Source organism: Anas platyrhynchos, chromosome 1 (genome assembly GCF_047663525.1).
Source record: "Anas platyrhynchos isolate ZD024472 breed Pekin duck chromosome 1, IASCAAS_PekinDuck_T2T, whole genome shotgun sequence".
Taxonomy (NCBI): domain Eukaryota; kingdom Metazoa; phylum Chordata; class Aves; order Anseriformes; family Anatidae; genus Anas; species Anas platyrhynchos.
Window position 1 is genome coordinate 157,730,023 of NC_092587.1, and position 20,251 is coordinate 157,750,273.

The window sequence follows — 20,251 nt, forward strand, 5'->3', positions numbered from 1 at the left end:
GTACCTGGGGAGGCTGGCTACCTGGGAGAGCCATGTAGGAAAATCTTATCCTTGAGATTTTTCTCTTTTTACATTTAATTATTTTTGGATGCAATCACATGTATTCAAATTCTGACTGGACCTGCATGCTTTTAATTTCAAAAGAAGTGTGAGGCAAAAAGCAGAAGAAATCAAATCAAAACAAAACAAAACACCACTACAGATTGTATCTACAGATACATTGTTTTTTGTGTTATAATGGGTTCCTCTTTTGGCATCAAGCTACTTATTCACTGAAAATACCAATGTGATGCCGAAACTTAAAATTATGAATCTTTTGTTGTCTTTTGCAGATCCTGTAGGAGAGAAGTTTGTTAAGGTTATTCTTTCATTTATTTCTTTTTCTTCTTCTTCTTTTTTTTTCTTTTTTCTTTTTTTTATACTTTTAAGAAACTGCAAAATGCCAACAAATACGTTTTAAATATTTTGCTCAGAAGCAAGACTTTTTAAGTAAAAAATTTAAAAAAGGAAAAAAAATCTATAAACTGATTCAAATAGACCTAGAATAATGATCATACTGCAAGCAGAAATATTGTTAAAATATTTACAGCATAGGCATAGCCAGCTGGTCAAGAGAGGTGATTGTCCTCCTTCACTCAGCCCTCTTGACATCCCCTACTGCTTCCAGGTCTCGAGCAACAGAGGGGTGGAGCCCTGTTAGACCTACAAAGGAGGTCCAGGGAGATGAACAGAAGGCTGGAACACATCATTTATGAAGAAAGGCTAAGAGAGCTGGAGTTGTTCAGCCTGAAGCAGGCTCTGGGTTGACCTCATTGAAGCTTTTCAACAAGAGGGCTTATAAAAAAAATGGAGAGCAACTTTTTACTCAGGCAAATATTGCTAGTAAAAGGGGAATGGTTTTAAAATATATATAAAAAAATAAGATATAGATTAATGTTAGGAGGAAAATCTTTACTCAAAAGGTGCTGAGGAACAGGTTGTCCAGAGAAACTGTAGAAACCCCTGGAGGTGTTCAAGAGCCTGGGTGGGTTCCTTGATCTAGTGGAAGTAGTCTCATGGAAAGACAGAAAGACGACAGGGACTTTCCCCTGGCAGACAGGGAAAAAAATATTAACTATGTCACACTTCTGTTTCTAGTGGAGTTATGTAGTTAAATATAAAAATACAAAAAATGAAAACCATAAAAAAAATATTATTTTAATCCCTCAGTAATTTAATGGAACAAAGATAATGTTGAAATACCAGTTTACAGAATTCATAGTTTAAAGGCTTGATCTAATAAAAGGTTTGCAAAAATAGGAAAGGATTTTTTTGTTGTTACATTTTTAAAAAAAGGGGTGGCTTCTAATGTGCATAGATAAACTGCTGCTAGAATTTGTATCTACAGTACAAAGAAGCATGATGTAACATTTTTATTTTATTTTATTTTATTTTATTTTATTTTATTTTATTTTATTTTATTTTATTTTATTTTATTTTATTTTATTTTATTTTTAGTGTTTGGTTATGTAGTTTCTCAGAAAAATAAATGCACACAAAAAAATACTAAGAGATACTTGAAATAAAATAAGTATCTCTCAAGGATAAACTGTTAGGCTACAGATATAATAATGTTTATTATACAGATTTTGTCCTTCTCATGCTGTTCCACGTAGTTATATTAAAAGCACAAACATATGTACTTTCTTTTGCTTTAGCAAACATTAATAAATACTTTTTTTTTTTTTTTTTTTTTTCCAAAGCTAAATTGTCAGTGTTTATGATGTATGTATAACCTGTGTTTTATAATGCTTGGATCTGTCAAAGTTCGGGAAGTAGCAGTTTTACCTTTTCCAATTTTTTCATAATTATGTCAGGAGCACAAAAAAAAAAAAAAAAAAAATAAAATCTAAATTTATCTTCATTTCAGGTAGAGTTTAATGGCTGATTGATTTTTTGTTCATAATAAAAATAAGCTATTTTTTGTATCCAAGCACTTAGCTCCAGTTTCATAGCATTACAGAATCATAGAAAGGTTTGGGTTGGAAGGGACCTTAAAAGTCATCTAGTTCCAACACCCCTGCCGTGGGTAGTGATGCAACCCACTGGACCAGGTGGCTCAAAGTTCCATCCAACCTGAGCTTGAATAATTCCAGGGATGGGGCATCCACAAATGCTACGGACAACCTTTTCTAGTGCTTCACCACCCTCTAAATAAAGAATTTCTTCCTAATATCTATTCTAAATCTACTATCTTTTAGTTTAAAGCTATTATTCCTTGTCTTATCACTCCACTCCCTGACAAAAGGTCCATTTCTAGCTTTCTTGTAGGCCTCTTTTTGGTGCTGGAAGACTGCTATAAGGTCTGCTACGTGATACTTCAGTAAAGTATCACGTAACTTTTTATACTTTCAGACAGCTAGGTGTAATACTAGAGACAGAAATAAGCATACAATGTGAATATGGACCTATGTATATATGTCTGTGTGTTCGCTTTCTGCATATGGTATGTCTGTGTCTACACAATTTAAATAGGCATATATGTATATGTCTCTATCTAATCACCTATTCTTCATCATATCTATTCTTCATAGAAATTCCTACTTTTCAATAGGAATTGATCACTAAATCAAAACCATTTTTAAGAGGCCTCTGCATCTATTCTGTTTGGAATCTGCATTTATCTCTGTTCTGTTTGTTTTTCCTTTGTAATAGTTATTCTTCATCTCTTGGACTAAACATCAGTAGCATGCATACTGTTCAAAGGTATACATAAGATTTCTTTATTATTTCTGTATTATTTTTCTATTAGGAACTGGAAGACATTTGATGAGCACCAGAAACAGAATTTACAGTTAAGTTTCCTCTAAATAAATGTTTTCTGAAAAACAAACAGAAAGATAGATAGATAGATAGATAGATAGATAGATAGATAGATAGATAGATAGATAGATAGATAGAAGTTCATTTTCATGAAAACTCATTAAAATGTCTCTGAAAAGCAATGACTGACATGGCAATGATCAGGACAATATCTTCAAAAATATGTTTATTTTACAGACCACTGTTTGATGTAGGTGTGGTCTAAGGTAATTTAGCTAAGACTAGATTTTTAAGCAATTTTTATGTTTTTGAGAAACAACTGGACATCAGTTCAAAACTGTCTTGAACTAATGATATTATGGTTCTTGACTTCACAATTACTTTAATGAACCTGTCCCTAAAAGCTGTCTTTTTTTTTTTTTTTAATCAATTTAAACAACTAAAGTAGCAAAGGTAACTAAATTTAAGTCAGCTACATTTAGAAACTTTGCTGTTCTATAGTGCTATAGCATGGCAAGAAGCACGTTTTAATTTACAAACAAAAACATACTTAAAGGACTCTTTACTCAGGTAGATAATGATAGGAAAAGGGGGAATAGTCTTAAGTTAAAAGAGCGTAGATTTAAACTAGACATTAGGAGAAAATTATTCACTGTAAGGGTAGTGATGCACTGGAACAAGTTGACCAGAGAAGTATTCAATGCCACAAGCCTGTTCAAGGCCAGGTTGGATGGGGCCTGATCAAGTGGTGCGCATCCCTGCCTATGGTAGGGTGTTTGGAACTAGATGATCCTAGAGGTCCCTTCCAACCCAAGCCATTCTATGATTCTATGATTCTATGAGTTTTTTGGGGAAAAAAAAAAAAAAAAAGAAAAATGCTAGTATGTTCAATGACATGCAAGGGTGTAAGACATCATGCATTAATGTAATAATTGTTAATAATGTTAATGTAATAATGTAATAATGTTAATAAAAATTTTAAAGCTTGAAAATTATTAAATAGAAATATTTTAATTTTCTCTTCAGTAAAATTTTGATTGGAATGCTATAAAGTATTTCATTAGTATTTTTAAAAATATTCCATAGTAGCTAAGGCTATGAAGACTCAATATTTAAATGTTCTGTCTTTGCTTGAGAATTTTAAATGGAGAAAAATGGTAATGTTTTGTCCTGCCCCCAATGAAGTGTTTATCTCAATAAATAATGATTTGATACTATACATATGCCAAGTACTGCTCTAATCTGAATTCACTTTCAGTTTCTAATTAGACATCTGTTAAAGTCCATAACAGGAAATCTAATAGAGTTGTGTTGTAATTTGTCAAAGTGATTAATGATTCACAGTGTTAAAATGTCTGTAAGAGGAGCTCTTATGTGAATCATTAAAGAAGTTGAAATTAAGCTCTTTAGCTTTTATGAAGAATGTTTCAAACTTCTATTTTTACCAGCAATTACAACAGCAAAACACCCAAAAAAAGAAAAGATCAAATGATAAAGCTTTCATTGCTATCATTCCCTGATTAGAATTCTCATGCTCAAAGTAACTGCCAAAACTAATGTAAAAGAAAGTATTTTCTCCTCTTTTTTTTCCTCTCTTTTCTTCTCTATCTTCTTTTCCTTCCAAGTTTTTTATGAAAATATGCTGAGAACTCTTAACTGTATACTGTCCAAGTTGATGGGAAAAATTGTGAAATAACATTCCTTATTTTGGTATCACTTCACAAATTACACAAAAATTTCTCTTATGAGGAACTCATTCATTCTGAAGATTGCAAGTGCAGGATTTATATGATTTCCTTTAGCCATTTACGGTTCTTCAGAAAGTCAGCAGAAAGTCAATATGTCAATCAAGCATAACAGCTGGCTTTTAAGCAAGATTATTTTTTATTGCCTTCAAGTTTGAAGTGTTTTTCAGTGTTTGGTAAATCTGTGTTTTATTTGGCTTCCATTTTGATTTAAAAAAAAAAAAAAATACATGCAACAAACAATATTTTTTTAAATACTGGCAGAACATTTTCTTTGCCAAGAAAATAAGATGTATATGTTAGAAAAAAAAAATGTATTTATGTTAGAGAGGTTACCAAGGAGGTTGTGAGCTCTGTGACTAAATAATAATTTATTGTGAAAAAAAAAAAAATAGGCAATCTGTTTCCTCACTTTGCAGAGGAAGTCACTCATTCTGTCATGTGAAATTCCTTTCACACCTCTTAGAAGGCAGATGGTATACAAGATTTTCTCCGGCTGCTCTAGAAAAATGCATTTTTCCAACATTGCGTAGGCAGTGTACAGCAAATCTTTCTCTTACTCACCAAGGAGATGGATAGTACAAAGTATTAAAACTCTGCTCACAGTTCTTTTGCACCTTCACAGCATTTTTAACAGGCAGTGACCTTTAGAACTTGCAGCACTGTCATTTTTGATAATGGGAATCATTCCTTATTAGAAAAAGAACATAACAATTGTTTTCAATTGTGAAAGTACACGGTGAATCAGAGACAATGCAATGTACTAGGTCAAAATTCCATCTGGTTTGTTGGAACAAGCTCTGTGGTGTTCAGCACAAGATCAACAAGTTCCGTTTTATATTATCTGTGCTTTGGAAGGTGTCATTTTGAGAGTGGTTTATAAAAATGTATGGTCTTGTAAATGTTTGTATATGCTTTCTAGCATACTTGACTTAAAATAAAATAGAAACATGACATTTGGAGCCTAAAGAGAAATCTTTAATTGTGACAGGGGAGGAGGGAGACAGTCCTAAAAATAAAAGTCTTGTGCTTATTAACACTGAGGATAATCTGAACCCCCCTATTTGCTTGCAAAATCACAATTACAGAAACATCTAGGTTAGAAAAGACCTTTGAGACCATCAAGTACAACCATCAACATGAGTTGCACCTATTCTTCTTGAGATGCCCAAGTCTCCATAGGGTCTTAGTCACTTCTACTACAGCTAAATCAGTAACTTGTCATCTATTACCTTCCCATAGACCCTGAAAACAAAAAAAAAATAATGAAAGGAGTATTCGAAAATTTAATACTCAGACAAATATTAATAAATATAATTGTGTGTGGTTTAGGAAAAAATATGCTATATATTTTGTTAAAAGTCACTTCAAATAATAAAAACATTTGAACGCTTGTTAAACTACATGATAATTACAGTTTTGGAGTGGATGTAGCAAAACATCTTGCTTGGTAGAATATTTCAAACTGTAATTCATGAAAAAGAAAAAAAAAATCAAACTTCAACTCTCTCTCCCTCTCTAGCTAGCTGTAGGAATTGAAATGTAAATTCTTCTCTTCACACCAAATGCCTGAATTAAGTTATTTATATATATATATATATATATATATATATATATATATATATATATATATTCTACTCAATTAGACAAATCCGGTATTTTTTAAACACTGTAAGAATTAGAAAGAAAACAAACAAACAAACAAAAACAAAAATAAAATTGAAAACCTTACAAGTCAAAACAAAATTATAGTTGGTAATTGAAACCGTTCACAGAAAAAATAAAAAGAAAGACATTCCCATGCATTAAACAATATAAATAGAGTTTTGTAATCCAACAAGTAGAATTAAGGTGTTACCTAGCCCACATATTTTAGCATTCTTTGTTATTTACAATGTTTTTCATTATAACTGGACTCTATCAGGAATGTTAAAGCTTTCTTTTACTTGCTTTATGATAGGTTATTCTTACGTAATGTATTACAGGTGGTTGTGTACTCATATGCTAGAGTTAAACATGTAACAGCTCCAAAGTACTTTAGGGACACCAAATAATATGAAATAAAAAAACAAGTTGTATGAATGTTGTGTTTGTTCACTGACAAATTGCATGTTAACTGTCACCATGTCACCTCACTGAAGACGTATACCTGAAAATGGAATGTAAAATTTAGTTAGATGTACTAGACTACCTGAGGCTGTTACTCCCTAAATAAATTCAGGTTGTGTTGTCACAAGTACTATGTGACATAGACTGCATCTGTGCTATGCTGAAATGATGATTATAGACTGACAAAACTATAGGAAAAGGCCTAAAACTTAAGAATTAGTTTCTCACAGGTGTATTTACCACATTTATTTAGAAACAGGGCAAATTAGAGCTGAAACTATTAAGCATAGGCTACGTTGCAAGTTGCTAGCAACATTTTCTTTTAAAAAGACAACAACGCTTGCTGCAGCTATGTCTAGACTGTCAAATTTTAATCTGAGCAACCAATAGTAACCAGCCACTACTGTATTTTCTGTGGAAATTATTTTATTAGCTTGTGGTAGTTTAACAGTTTAACAAACAATGGTAGGTCAGCTCTGCCACTCTGCTCTATCACACCCCTACTCAGGAGAACAAGGGGAGAAAATACATTGAAAAAAAAAAACAAAAGCTTCTGGGTTGAGATAAGGAGCAGTTTATTTAAAGAAAAAAAAAAAAAAAAAAAAAAAAAGGCCACGCAACGGCAAAAAGATGAAACAGTTATTCTCTGCTTCCTATTAGCAAACAATGCTCATCTATGTCTTGGGAAGCTTGGCCTCAATACACACACACCAGTTGCTCTGGAAGACAAACACTCTCACAACGAGAGACCCCCCTTCTCTTTCCCCTTCTCCAGCTTTTCTTGCTAAGCATTATATCATACAATATGGAACATCCCTTGGGTCAGTTTAGGTCAGTAGTCCTGGTGACATCACCTCCCCACCACTTGCCCATTCCTGTAGCCTACTCACTGGAGGGTAGAGTGAGAATCAGAGGAGGTCTAGATGCTGTGCAGACACTATTCAGCAATAGTTAAAACACTGGAGTGTCATCTATACTATTTTAGTCACAAATACAAAACATTGCATCATAACGGGCTGCTATGAAGACAATTAATTCCATCCCTGTCACAAAGTACACTTTGTGATAAAAGAATTGGAGAAAGATGAGGTACTTAGTGCCTTCTTTGCCACAGCTTTTACTGGTAACATTTGCCTTCAGGTATCCCAGAACCCTGATAACAGAGGCAAAGTCTAAAGCAAGAAATATTCACCCTCAGTAGGGGAGGATCAGGTGACATGACAGTTATATAAACTGGATTTATACAGGTCTATGGGACCTTATGGTACTCATGCAGGAGTACTGAAGGAGCTGGCCAATGTCATTGCAAGGACACTTTCAATAATCTTTGAGGACCAATTGGGAAAAGTTCCTAAAGAGTAAAAGAAAGTAAATATCAAATGTTTCTTCAAGAAGGACAGGAAGGATTTGGGGAGTTACAAGCCAATCAGCTTCATCTTGATCCCTCAAAAGGTGATGGAATAACCAAACTGGAAGCCATTTTCAGACACATAAAGAACAAGAAGGTGATTGGAAGTATCTAGAGAAAACTTGTGAAAGTGAAGTCACATTTAATCAGCCTGAGGGCCTTCTCTAACTGGCTCAGTGTGTGATGAGAGAACAGTGAATTTTCTTTATCTCAGCTTCACTAAAGTTTTCTGCACTATCCCCCACAACATCCTTGTGAACAAATTGATCAAGTAGGTCCTGCATAAACAGACAGTAAGGTGGACTAAAAACTGGCTGAATCATAGTCTCAAAGGGCATTGATCAGCAGGATAAAGTCCAGCTGTGGGTTCCTCAGTACAAGGTGAGCATGGACATGCTGCAGCAAGTCCAGCAAAAGGCCACAAAGATGGTAATAAATAAACAAACAAACAAACAAACAAATAAATAAATGGAGCATGTATCATTTCAGAGAAGCTAAGACAGCTGGTACTGTTCAGCCTGGAGGAGACTCAGGAGGGACCTAATCACTGTATATAAATACCTAATGTGGAGGAGTAAAGAAGGCAGATACAAACTCTTCTCAGATATATCCAGTAAGATGACAAGGGGCAATGGGCACAAATTAACCTACAGAAAATTCTGTTTAGATGTAAAAGAAAAAAAAAAATCACAATAATGTTGATCAAACACTGGAACAATTTGCTTAGAGAGATGGTGGAGCCTTTATCCCTGGGGCCAGTCAAAACCCATCTAGAGAAGGAGCTGAACAACCTGCTGAACAACTGAGTCTGAACAGGGCTGTTGGACTAGATGATCTCCAGAGATCTTCCAGTCTCAGTGGTTCTGTGAAAAACTAGTTTACCACAGAGTCAGGCATACAGTGGAAGGCTACAGTTCAGCTTAAAAAACATCTTTCTTGGAAATAAATTATGTTTATCTTGTATCTGCTCTCCTGCTATACCTTCTTCAGACTTCGGCTTCTTCAGACTTGAACCATTCAGGCAGCTTTTAGCCCTCTGCTATCTATCTCAAGATGACCCATAATCCTCTAATGGGGATATGTATAAAGGGTCCCATGAATAGCTACATATGAAAAGTAAATATACTATTTAAAAATAAAATAAATAAATAAAAATATTTAAACAAAACAAGTACAGAAGAACAGGCCAGTACTTTCGGGATACCTTTTCCCCAAAAAGCTTAGTCTAAAGGAAAAGGAAAACAAAGCAAAGTAAAACAAAGCAAACAAACAAATAAAAACCCACAGACACAACAAGTATAATTTATCTACAGATTCTGATAACAAAATTTAGTCAAGCTTAGGATATCTACCAAAGTAAGAGTCCACGTAAGTTGTGTACAGATGCCCAAACTTCTATAACTTAGTATAGCTCAGATAAGTATGTGAATATATGAAGAGATGTGTTAGAAAAACTAATTTAATTGTGAGATTTCATATACCACACTTATGGGTGTTTTGTTTTTAAATAAGATTTATTTATTTTTTTGTCTCACCAACTTTTGTCTGTGATCTGAGCACATGAAAGTGAACAACCTTTTCTCAGATTCCTAGTCATGTCTAGGACCTTTTAGTCATTATCAAATTTTTATAGATGTTAACAACAGAGTCACATTATACAGCTAGATGAATAATAAGTAGGATGCTCAGTGGTCTGCAAAAATAACCTTTTTACAGAATTCATACACAAACATTCACAAATAAAAAGCATGAGGTGTGTTCATGGGAGTGTTACATGAAAGAAAAGAAGTGTCCTGTGATGCCTTATACTGTTGGAAGTGAAATAGCATTGGAAAATTTTGTGGAAAGTCTGAAACTAGCACTTTCACTATCCATATTGTCTTGTACGGCACAAACTATGTACATAATCACTTTTTTATCTTCTGAAGGAAGCGTTCTATTTCACTAAAAATAAACCCAGAGGAACAAACTAGTACAAAGGGCCCAGGGAGCAGAACTCTAAGGTGAAATACTGAGTGACCATACTGACAGTAAAAAAATCTGACATACAAAATCTGTTGTCAATCATTTCACTTTCTTGTAATGAATCAAGTCTTTTGAAAAGAATAAATGACAGAAAACATAGCTTTTGCATTTCTGCATTTGCTATCAGAACACTGAACATACTGGAAAGCAAAGATATAATTACAAAGAAAAAGTATGTTGTGCAGATGTCATGGCAACAGCCAAAGGAAACTAGACAAAAGGCCCCTCAGGGCAATTTTTCACTTACACAAATGAGCAAACAAGGGAAAAGGAACAAGGCAGAAACAGTACGTGAATATGCATGATAGAAAACCTACTTGCTACCTCTTTAGGAGACATACAATTCTAATTAGTTCTTTTTCTTGTAAAACATTGTTTTACTTTTACTTCGTGAGTAAGCAGTCTCAATCCAAATGTAACTGTAACTGTAACTGTTACCTAAGCCTCCAGGCTGGCCCCCATTAAGCCTCCTCCAGCTATAAGAAGAAATACTCTTTTTAAGGAAAAGAGGGAATATGGAGGTAAATATGTCCCACCACTGTCAAATGACCTACATTACAGCAGCTAAGTATGTGAGTATAAACAGTGTGTCTGTGTGCACATGGGACATGCAAAGCTGTCTGAGAAGGTCTGTTCCCTAAGCAGTCATATAAAAGAGGAAGATGACCATCAACAGGATTGAACAATAACCAGGAAATGACAGGCACGTCTGAAGAAGTCAGACTTAAATAAATAAATAAATAAATAATGAAGTATGGATATTTTTGACATGGGGAAAAATGGTGAAGAAGCAGCAACCATCACAAGGGATCTATCCCTGCAGACAGTGTCCCCAGAGAACCCTGACCACTGCCCATGCTGGGCAGTGCAGCCTCCCCATGCAATGCCAGGAGCAGCCTGCACCCATCTTTAGGCTGTGTATGCATGGGCTGGATGCAGGGTGTGCTGTGACACCTCCTGTTGTGCCTCCTCTCTGACAGATGTGCTAGGAATGGCAAAGGGGCATGAAAAGTTGGGGAGGGGATGAAGGAAGCTCTTAGATCCAGGGCTAATGTGTGAGGTGCAAGGGATAGACCTTCATAGGATTAGCTCTACAAGAGGTTTTATATATTGGTAAGTGTTTATTAGCATTTTATAAGTACCTACAATTGTGATTTATCATTATTTTATGGATGTTGATTTTCACAGAATCACAGCATCTTGAATGTGTAGTTCATGGTTTGCCAGTTAGTAACATGCTATTAATAAATCAATAAACTGCTTCGATCCTGATGTAGTTTAAACTACATAAATTGAGCAACTTTTCCTTGCAACGGGATAATTATCCACAGTCTCAAAAATACATACATTTTAAAATGCCTTCTTTTATAAAGATCAGCTTGCTGGTGCCACTTTCAAACTGCATCAATAAAATGTATGACTGTATGTTTTGCTTTTAAAGACTCTGCATGAAGGTTTATGGCACTATTGTCTTTAAATCCTTAACTCAGAATTCACTAAAGCACTTGATGTCATTTAATTTCTGTCAGGCTTTTTGGAGGTTGGCAATGTTCTAGAAATAATGAGTTCTCAGGCATAATCTTTACCCAGTTTAATACTGATTTAAAAAGTCTGGTTTTAGCTTCCTAGCTTTCCACCCTTAATCTCAGAATACTGAACTATAGAAGAAGGCACACATCCACCTTCTTCCTGTTTGCTGTCCTCTCCTAAGCAAATGTAAACAGATGGATGTAATGTATTCTTCCTGGATATACTGTTCTTAGCACACTGTGCATTATAGCATATGATATACACCTCAAGTATAGTTGCAGGCTCAGAGGTTGCTTTCCACCTTGAATTATGTGAACTCTGCAACACCTGAGAAAGATTTGTAAAATCAGACCTAGAAGATGTTTTTATTTATTTATTTATTTATTAAGAACTGGGTTATCTGGAGTCAAACATGCACCCTTTATGACTGAACAAGATTTGGGACAATATTATGTGGCTCATGAGATACTGGGACTGCTATAAAATATACTTTTCCACGCATATAATCTTTCTATTCTAGTTTTGCATACTCTAGGAATATGGGGTTCATTTTACAGTATGATTATATAAATGAGAGTAAAATAGATTATTTAAAAACATACCATGATCTTCATTCAATGTGATTTTGCACTTAAATTGTGGTACCTATATTTTACCTGGAGTAATGACCATTAAGTATATCACACTTGCTATCCTAATACAACTTTTCCACTGTATTCCCCTGCTGTATCACTTTCTAATACATGGGGAAAAAATAGTGGGACCTCATATCAAGAGACAAAAATATCCTTAAATTAAAGTTTCAGATTTGCCTTTCAGGACCAGTTGTTATTTCTTTTTCTGACCCAGAAGTGAATATGCCTAGACTGCCATTGTTTGTAGTTGGAATTCATATATTTAAAAACAGCAGGAAAAAAAAATCTACCCCGATTAACTAATTTAATGTGGGCAAATCATTCATCTTTATGGGTTGCGTTACCTCATTAATTTCTTTAATTATACTCTAGAGATACCAGTAGGGTTTTTGTTTGTTTGTTTGTTTTGTTTGTTTTGTTTGTTTGTTTAATTGAAATGGAGTTTAGACTAATAAGCTTCTGACTTTGTTTCTTCTGTTAAGTGTATGAAGTGAGATGCAATCTAGCCTAAGTGTTTGTCCTGGTTTCAGTCAGGATAGAGTTAATTTTCTTCCTACTATCTAGTATGGCGCTGTGCTTTGGGCTTAGAATGGGAATAATACTGATAACACACTGATGTTTTAGTTGTTGCAGAGGAATGCTTACTTTAAATCAAGGACTCTTCAGTTTTTGTGCTGCCCTGCCAGGCTGGGGTCCCCAAGGATCTGAGAGGGGACACTGCTAGGACAGCTGATCCAAACAGGCCAAAGGGATATTCCATCCCATATGATGTCCTGCTGAATATAACAGGCCAGGGTGACAGGAACTGCTGCTCAGTGATGGTCTGGGTGTTGGTCAGTGGTAGCTGAGCAATTGAATTTTGCATAATCATTTTTCTCCCCCTACTATATGTAAGAGGGTGTGTGAGCAAACAGTTTTATGGTGCTTAGTAAATTTGTCCTCATGTAATATATATATATATACTGTACAAACTGATCATTCTTTTTTTTTTTTTTTTTTTTTCCCACATTAGGTGCTTTTATTTGATACTTCCAGTACAAATTATTTATATATTTAAGCAATAAATCTTCAGAAAGTTTGTTGTTAGAAGTTGTTTTCAAAGGCACAATATTGTCCCTCTTCACATCATAGAAGACTGATAGCTTAAATAATCTACACTCTTCTTAGCCACTTAACATGGTTGTATATTGCTTTTAAATCCTGAAAGGTGGTAATCTGTGTCACTGAATTAGGATAATAATGAAGTATGTCACTTCAGGCTTTCATGTCATTACCTTCAAAAGATAGAGTCACACAATTAAGGGGAAGATTTCTAAGCCAACTAAGCTTCCTGCTATTTTTCAAAGAATGTCATTCATAAGAATAGCAATGATAATAATGATATATATATACGAGTTCCCAATGTGATAGCTATGTGAAAAATGAACATTAGGGGATTATAGATGGTTTTATATCATTAAAGATAGAACATTTTTTTTCATTTCCAGAGTACCTAATTTGAGACACATGTAAAATGATAACAATAGTCCTCAAGCCCTTAGCTAATTTGACATCCTAATCTAGTGTATATTTTTATATCAGTACTGATCCAGAATAAGAAATTTACCTAATGCTGTGTTTGTTATTGTTGTTGTTGTTGTTTTTCTTTTTTAATTCTTTATGAATGCCATCCATAAAACGAGTACCAAAAGTTAAAGACAAAAACAACTGAGTCCATGCAGCAAGTAGATATATCTATACTAAATTCAGTTTCGTACTGAGTCAGAGACTTATAAAATGTTCCATACACTCAGACTTCATCATATGCAAAATTTCATCTTCAGGTAGTAGGGATGTAATCAATCATTTGCTCAATTTCCCTTGAACTGCTGAGTCATGGGTTAGTTACTTGTAGCATCCCAGCATCCCTCAGGGTTCAATACTGGGGCTGATGATGTTTAATGACTTTACTATAGCTCCAGGTGGTGTGACAGAATAGTTCCTCAGCAACCTCATAGATGATACCAAGCTGGGGAGAGCACTCAGTATGCTGGAGGAATTAGACCACTATTCAAAAGGACAAGAACAGGCTGTAGAAATGTGTTAAAAGGAACCTCATGACAGTTTTCAATGACAAAGGCAAATACCTAGACCTAGATCTGAATACCCCCCTGCAACAATATGGGCTGAGAGACCTGTGTCTGGAAATCAGCTTTGTAGAAGGTGATTTGGGGTCTTGGATGGCAGGAAGTTGAACATGACCCAGCAACATGTCCTTGTAGCAAAGAAAACTAACAATATCCTTGGGTTTTAAGAGACAAAGGGTAGCAAGTCAACAGTGGTCATCCTTCCCGGCACTCATGAGACTCTAGAGTTCTGTGTCCAACTGTGGTCTTTTCAATATGAGAAGACATATGCATACTAGATCAAGTCAAATGGAGGGTCATTAATATGGTCAGAGGGCATAGCTCCATATTCATGGTGAAAGTGAAATATGAGGAGAGACTGAGAGAACTGAGTTTGTTCAGCCCACAAAAAGGAAGACTCCAGGGAGACCTTTCTGGTGTCTACAATGACTTAGTCTTTGGGGGACAGAGAAAAAGAGCCAGACTATTCTCATAGAACATGTGGTGAATGACCTGAGTTGGAACATGGGAGATTTTGACTCTATAAAGATGTGTTTTTCAGTGAAAGGGTAGTAAAATGCTGGTGCAGGTTTTCCAGAAAGGCTGTGGAATATCCATCCCTGTAGATATTCAGAACTCAGCTGGACAGTGGCCACACAGAAGCAATGAGAGATAAAACAGTTATTCTCTGCTTCCCATCAGCGAGCAATATTTAGTCACATCTTGGAAGCAGGGCCTCCATACGTAGGGTAGTGGTTTGGGAAGACAGACATTTTCATAATGAGAACTCTCCTTTCTTCCCATTTCCCAGCTTTTATTGCTGAGTGTGACATCATATGATGAATATTCCTTTAGCCAGTTTAGGTCAGCTGTCCTGGTGATATCCCCCCCAACCTCTTGCCCACCCCTGGTTGTGTGTGTGTGTGTATTAGTGGGGGGAGGTTGGGGAGGGTCTTGATTCTTTGTCAGCACTCCTCAGCAATAGACACAATGCAAGAACGTTGATGAGATATCATTGCTGTTCTAAAAACAAATTCAGAGTACAGCACTATATGGTCTGCTGTGGGGAAAGTTAACTCCATCCCAGACAGACTCAGTACAATAGTCTCTACTTCAAAAATCTTTCCATTAATAGTCTGGCTGGTGTCAAGTACTTAAAGTGGGAGGAAATACAACAACAGAGAAAAAACAAGGTGGCCTAGAATTTGTAACATCATTTATAAAGATTTTTTATTAAGTGCGCATCGTATTTCACTTAGAATGTCCTCTGAATCTCACTTAGACATAACCAGAAGATATAGAAGACAAAATGAGTTTTAGCCAGGACTTGCTGTTGACATTTTGTATTTGTGTTTTGTTTTGCTTTCAGGAAAAAGCTAGTACTAAAGAAATATATTTCAAGGCCTTAGGACTTAATAAGAAATTTTCTTCATTGTTTCTAAATAATATATATAAATGTATATATAGGATTCTTGTTGTCTTTAGCCAAGGGCTCTTCATTGTTTAATGGTTCAAATTTTCTTTCCTCAAACATTTTGAAATATTTTTTTCTCCTAACAGGAATATTGTTTGTGTTTTATTTCCCATTTCTCTGGGGAACTTCTAAATGTCTCCAGAAATGACCTACATAAACCATGACCACTCTTGTATATGCATGAAAAATACAATCATGAAGGTTTTGTAGCTCAAAATATTCTAGATATATTTGTCCGATGACTTCAAAAACTTGTTATGTACAGTACTCATACTAGCATACAGTATGTGAGAACATGTTGTTTAAACCCATTAGGCAGCTGAATCCCATGATGCCACTTGCTTACTCCCTCAAGGGGTATAAGGGATAGAATCGGAAAAGTGAAAGTAAGAAAACTCATGGGTTCAATATGTAAAGCAAAAGCTGAACAAGTAAAGCAAGATTAGGAATTCATTCACTACTTCCTATTGTCAGGCAGATGTTGAACCATCTACAGGAAAGCAGGGCTTCATCACACATATGGTTACTTGGGAAGACAAATGCCATCACTCCCTCCTTCTTCTTTCTCCCAGCTTTTATTTCTGAGCCCCATCATATGGTATACAGACCCAGTACAGACATCTCTTTGGTTCAGTTTGGGACAGCTGCCTTGGCTGTGTCCCCTCCCAGATTCCTGTGCACCTCCAGCTTCCTCACTGTCAGCCAGCATGAGAAACAGAAAAGTCCTTGGCTGTATGTAAGCAGTGCTTCAAAACAATTAAAACATTGGTTTCACCCATAAACATCACGGTTATTCCATCTGAGGCCATACAGACTTGTCAGCTTCTCTGGACCCTGAGCAAGTTGACCCTCCACATCACCAAGAGGAGAAATCTTGATGGAGAGGATTCTGGGTACTGTGGAGATAATTTCTCATAAGAACAGATTTCAGTGCCTTTTGAGACAGAGAGAAAATCAGACCCTTTTTATTCAGTGATAAATAGATGTAGGTATTTTATATCAGATGTAATCAGCCATATATTGCTCCTTTAATGAAGACCATCTCTTTTTCTTCGATATGAAAACCTAATCTGATCAGATTTGACACTACTTCAATTCTTGTACAAGAAGGAACAGTATTCATCAATCCCTATGCACAGTTTTAAATTAGTAATTATTTTTGTGACCTCAATGTTATCCATATTTTCAAGATTTCAGATTTCCAAGTTTATTCAGTCATACCTCACAAGGCAGCCACTTCACACTTCCTTTAAGAAAAATGCATAGCAATTTTTCTATTTTAAATCTTTACTGAACACTGAGATAGTTATTTCTTAGAACTGTCATACCTAGTTTTGTGTTAAAGGGGACTTACCAGAGTCTGACTTTTGCCTGTTTCAGAGCCCTGCTGAGATCTTTCACTGGAACAGTTTCACAAATTTAAAAGTGTTTGCAGAACAACCTTAGCCTGTTTCAGTGCTGCCAAGGACTATCACTGGGACAGTTTTCACTAAGATGAATGTATTTAATAAGGTGACAGATGCAACAGATTTGGAATTACTGTTGATAAATACACTTACTGCAATAGCGTTAATATATGATAACAGTGTTAACAAAATGTTATCCTGGGTATTCCTTACCAAAGGGTGAAGGCACAGAACTTAGCAAGGTGTTCCTATCTTGATGGAAGAGAAGGAACACAACCCATCAACACCCTATTCTAGATTTCCAATTTCTTCTTTTTACTTCTCCAGCACATTTTTCCCTCACTCAAGCTCTTTTTTTTTTTTTTTTTTTTTTTTTTTTATATACTATTTCTTTTTTCCTACTAACACCTAACAGTCTTTCATTTCTTATACTTGAGTATGTTAAAAACCACAGATCTTATCACAGATAACCCTTGTAACTGCACTGGTGATTTCCCCACAAAATAATAAATTATATTTCATTTCTAAAATCTATTTCCTATCTTTCCACTGTCTGTGCAAGAACTTCTTTTCTCATACAATAGCTGCTTAGTTTCCTCTACAGTCTCTGCTGACTGCCAGTGTGAAGAGTTTTTGGGATTCATGGGCTACATGGATTCTTGTACACTATCTAGAACATATCACAAAGCATCTAATCAATTTTGCTTGATAGAACATAAAGGCAGCAAAGGATCAGCTAATGTACAACTTCTTGTTACAAACCTATCAGTTTGGCTTGACTATTATTTTTTAAAATTTTTTTTTACTTTTTAATTTTTTAATTTTTAATGTAAAGAAATAGTAATCTTTTGAATAAAATAAAATTAAAATAAAATGAAATAAAATAAAATAAAATAAAATATAAAATAAAATAAAATAAAATAAAATAAAATAAAATAAAATAAAATAAAATTAAAATAAAATAAAATAAAATAAAATAAAATAAAATAAAATAAAATAAAATAGTATTTCTCTCTTTCAAACAATACATGATCATGTAATTGCTGAAGAAATGAGCTGACAGGAACCTCATGAGGTTGATAAAAAGAAAATGCAAAGTCTTGTACCTAGAGAGCACTAGTACATTGTAGAGACCATAATTCTTCCAAACCTTTTTTCAAAGAAGTTTGTCAGGAAAGGACTTGTGGGTCCTGGTGGACACCAAATTAAACATGATCCAATAATGTTTCCTTACTTCTAAAAAGACTAGTGGTAACCTGGGCTGCATTAAGCAAGTATTGCCAGCAAGCCAAAGGAGGTGATCCTTCCCTTCTGTTTAGCACTGGTGAGGCCACACCTAGAGTTCTGTGTCCAGTTCTGGGCTCCCCGGTACTAGGGAGTACAGGAGAAGGTCCAACAAAGAGACACATTAAGGGACTTAATTAAGTTCCTTAATTAAGGGACTGGAGCATCTATCCTATGAGGAAAGTCTGACTGAGATGGCACTGTTTAGCCCAGAAAAGAGGAGGCTCAGGGGGGATATCATCAATACCTACTAAACACCTGAAAGGGAGGGTGCAGTGAGGATAGAGCCATTCTCTTTTCAGTTGTGCCCAGTGCCAGGACAAGAAACAATGGTCACAAACTGAAACACAAGAGATTCCATATGAACATCAGGATATTCTTCTTTCTTCTTCTTCTTCTTCTATTCTTCTCAAGCAATTGAGCACTGACACTAGTTGCCCAGAGAGGTTGTGGAGTCTCCCTTCATGGAAATCTTCAGAAACCATCTGGATATGGTCTTGGTCAATCAGCTATAGGTACCCCCCAACTTTGAGCAGTTGGACCAGATATTCTCCTCCAAAAGCCCCTTCCCATCTCAACTGTTCTGTGATTCTGTAATTAATGATGCTTTCAACAGACATCTAAACATAAGGCAAGACAGAGACAATTACATTTGTCAGGTAAAATTAATTCCGTAATTTTATGGCCCTTGAGTTCATAATCTGAAATTATATTTTTTTTACTATAGTCTTTTAATATTATTTTCTCATGTTATGTCCAAAACAAAACAAACAAACAAACAAACAAAAACAAACAAACAAACAAAAAAAAAAACAAAGATGTTATCATCCTGCATTTTTAGACATCTGAATTTACAATACAGATTTGTAATACTGTTTAAGCTAATAGTCTAAGTAATAAAAATTCTATGCTGCCGTTTTGTATGGAACAGATAAAAAGAGATGTGGGTAACATACTGTAAAAAATGCTAAATTTAGTTCCAGATTCTGGAAGATAATGATGTTGAATAATTGTACATGATGTACTGCCAGCCTAGGTGTTCCAAGCATCTCCAACAACATTCTCCAGCACCTTGCCCCCAGACTTTTATTCCCTCTCTACAGCCAGGTTTTGCTTTAATTTCTTCTGTTTTGCTGATACTGCAATTGTGAACCCTGATTCTTGAATCTCACCCTCCCAGGTCTCCATGCCAACCTGCTTTTTCTTGTCCCTTATTGGTGTACACTACAAGCAAATCAAGCTGCTTTCCCATTCCCATTTTCTGCGTGTGAGTGCAGAGGCCATGGAGAAGACAGGAGTTAATTGCACCCTCCTACTCACAGGTCCTGAACTTTTCTGGAATTATATTTCTCTTATCAGTATTTAAAATCTATAATCAAACTATTGCTCTGCAGGTAGTTTGCAGAAATGTTTTGCCATCGGAAAACAATACCAGTTCTTAAAACTCCATTTGAGCTGAACACTGCTAGATTAAACTTTCCAGAAAAAAATCTGCATGAGGCAGATGATGAAATGTAAATGTTCATTGGTTGGCAAATAAAAAGAGATTGTTTTCTTGATGAAGGCTGTGAAATCTCAGTTCTGAGTAGCTATCCTAGAGCTCTTCTATAGTACACATGTACTAATGTACACATAAATATATAGAATTTCTTACAAGAAGGAAAATTGTGGCACTATTTTTTATTCTTTCAAAATATTATTGCTGTTGGGTATAAATATTACTTTGTC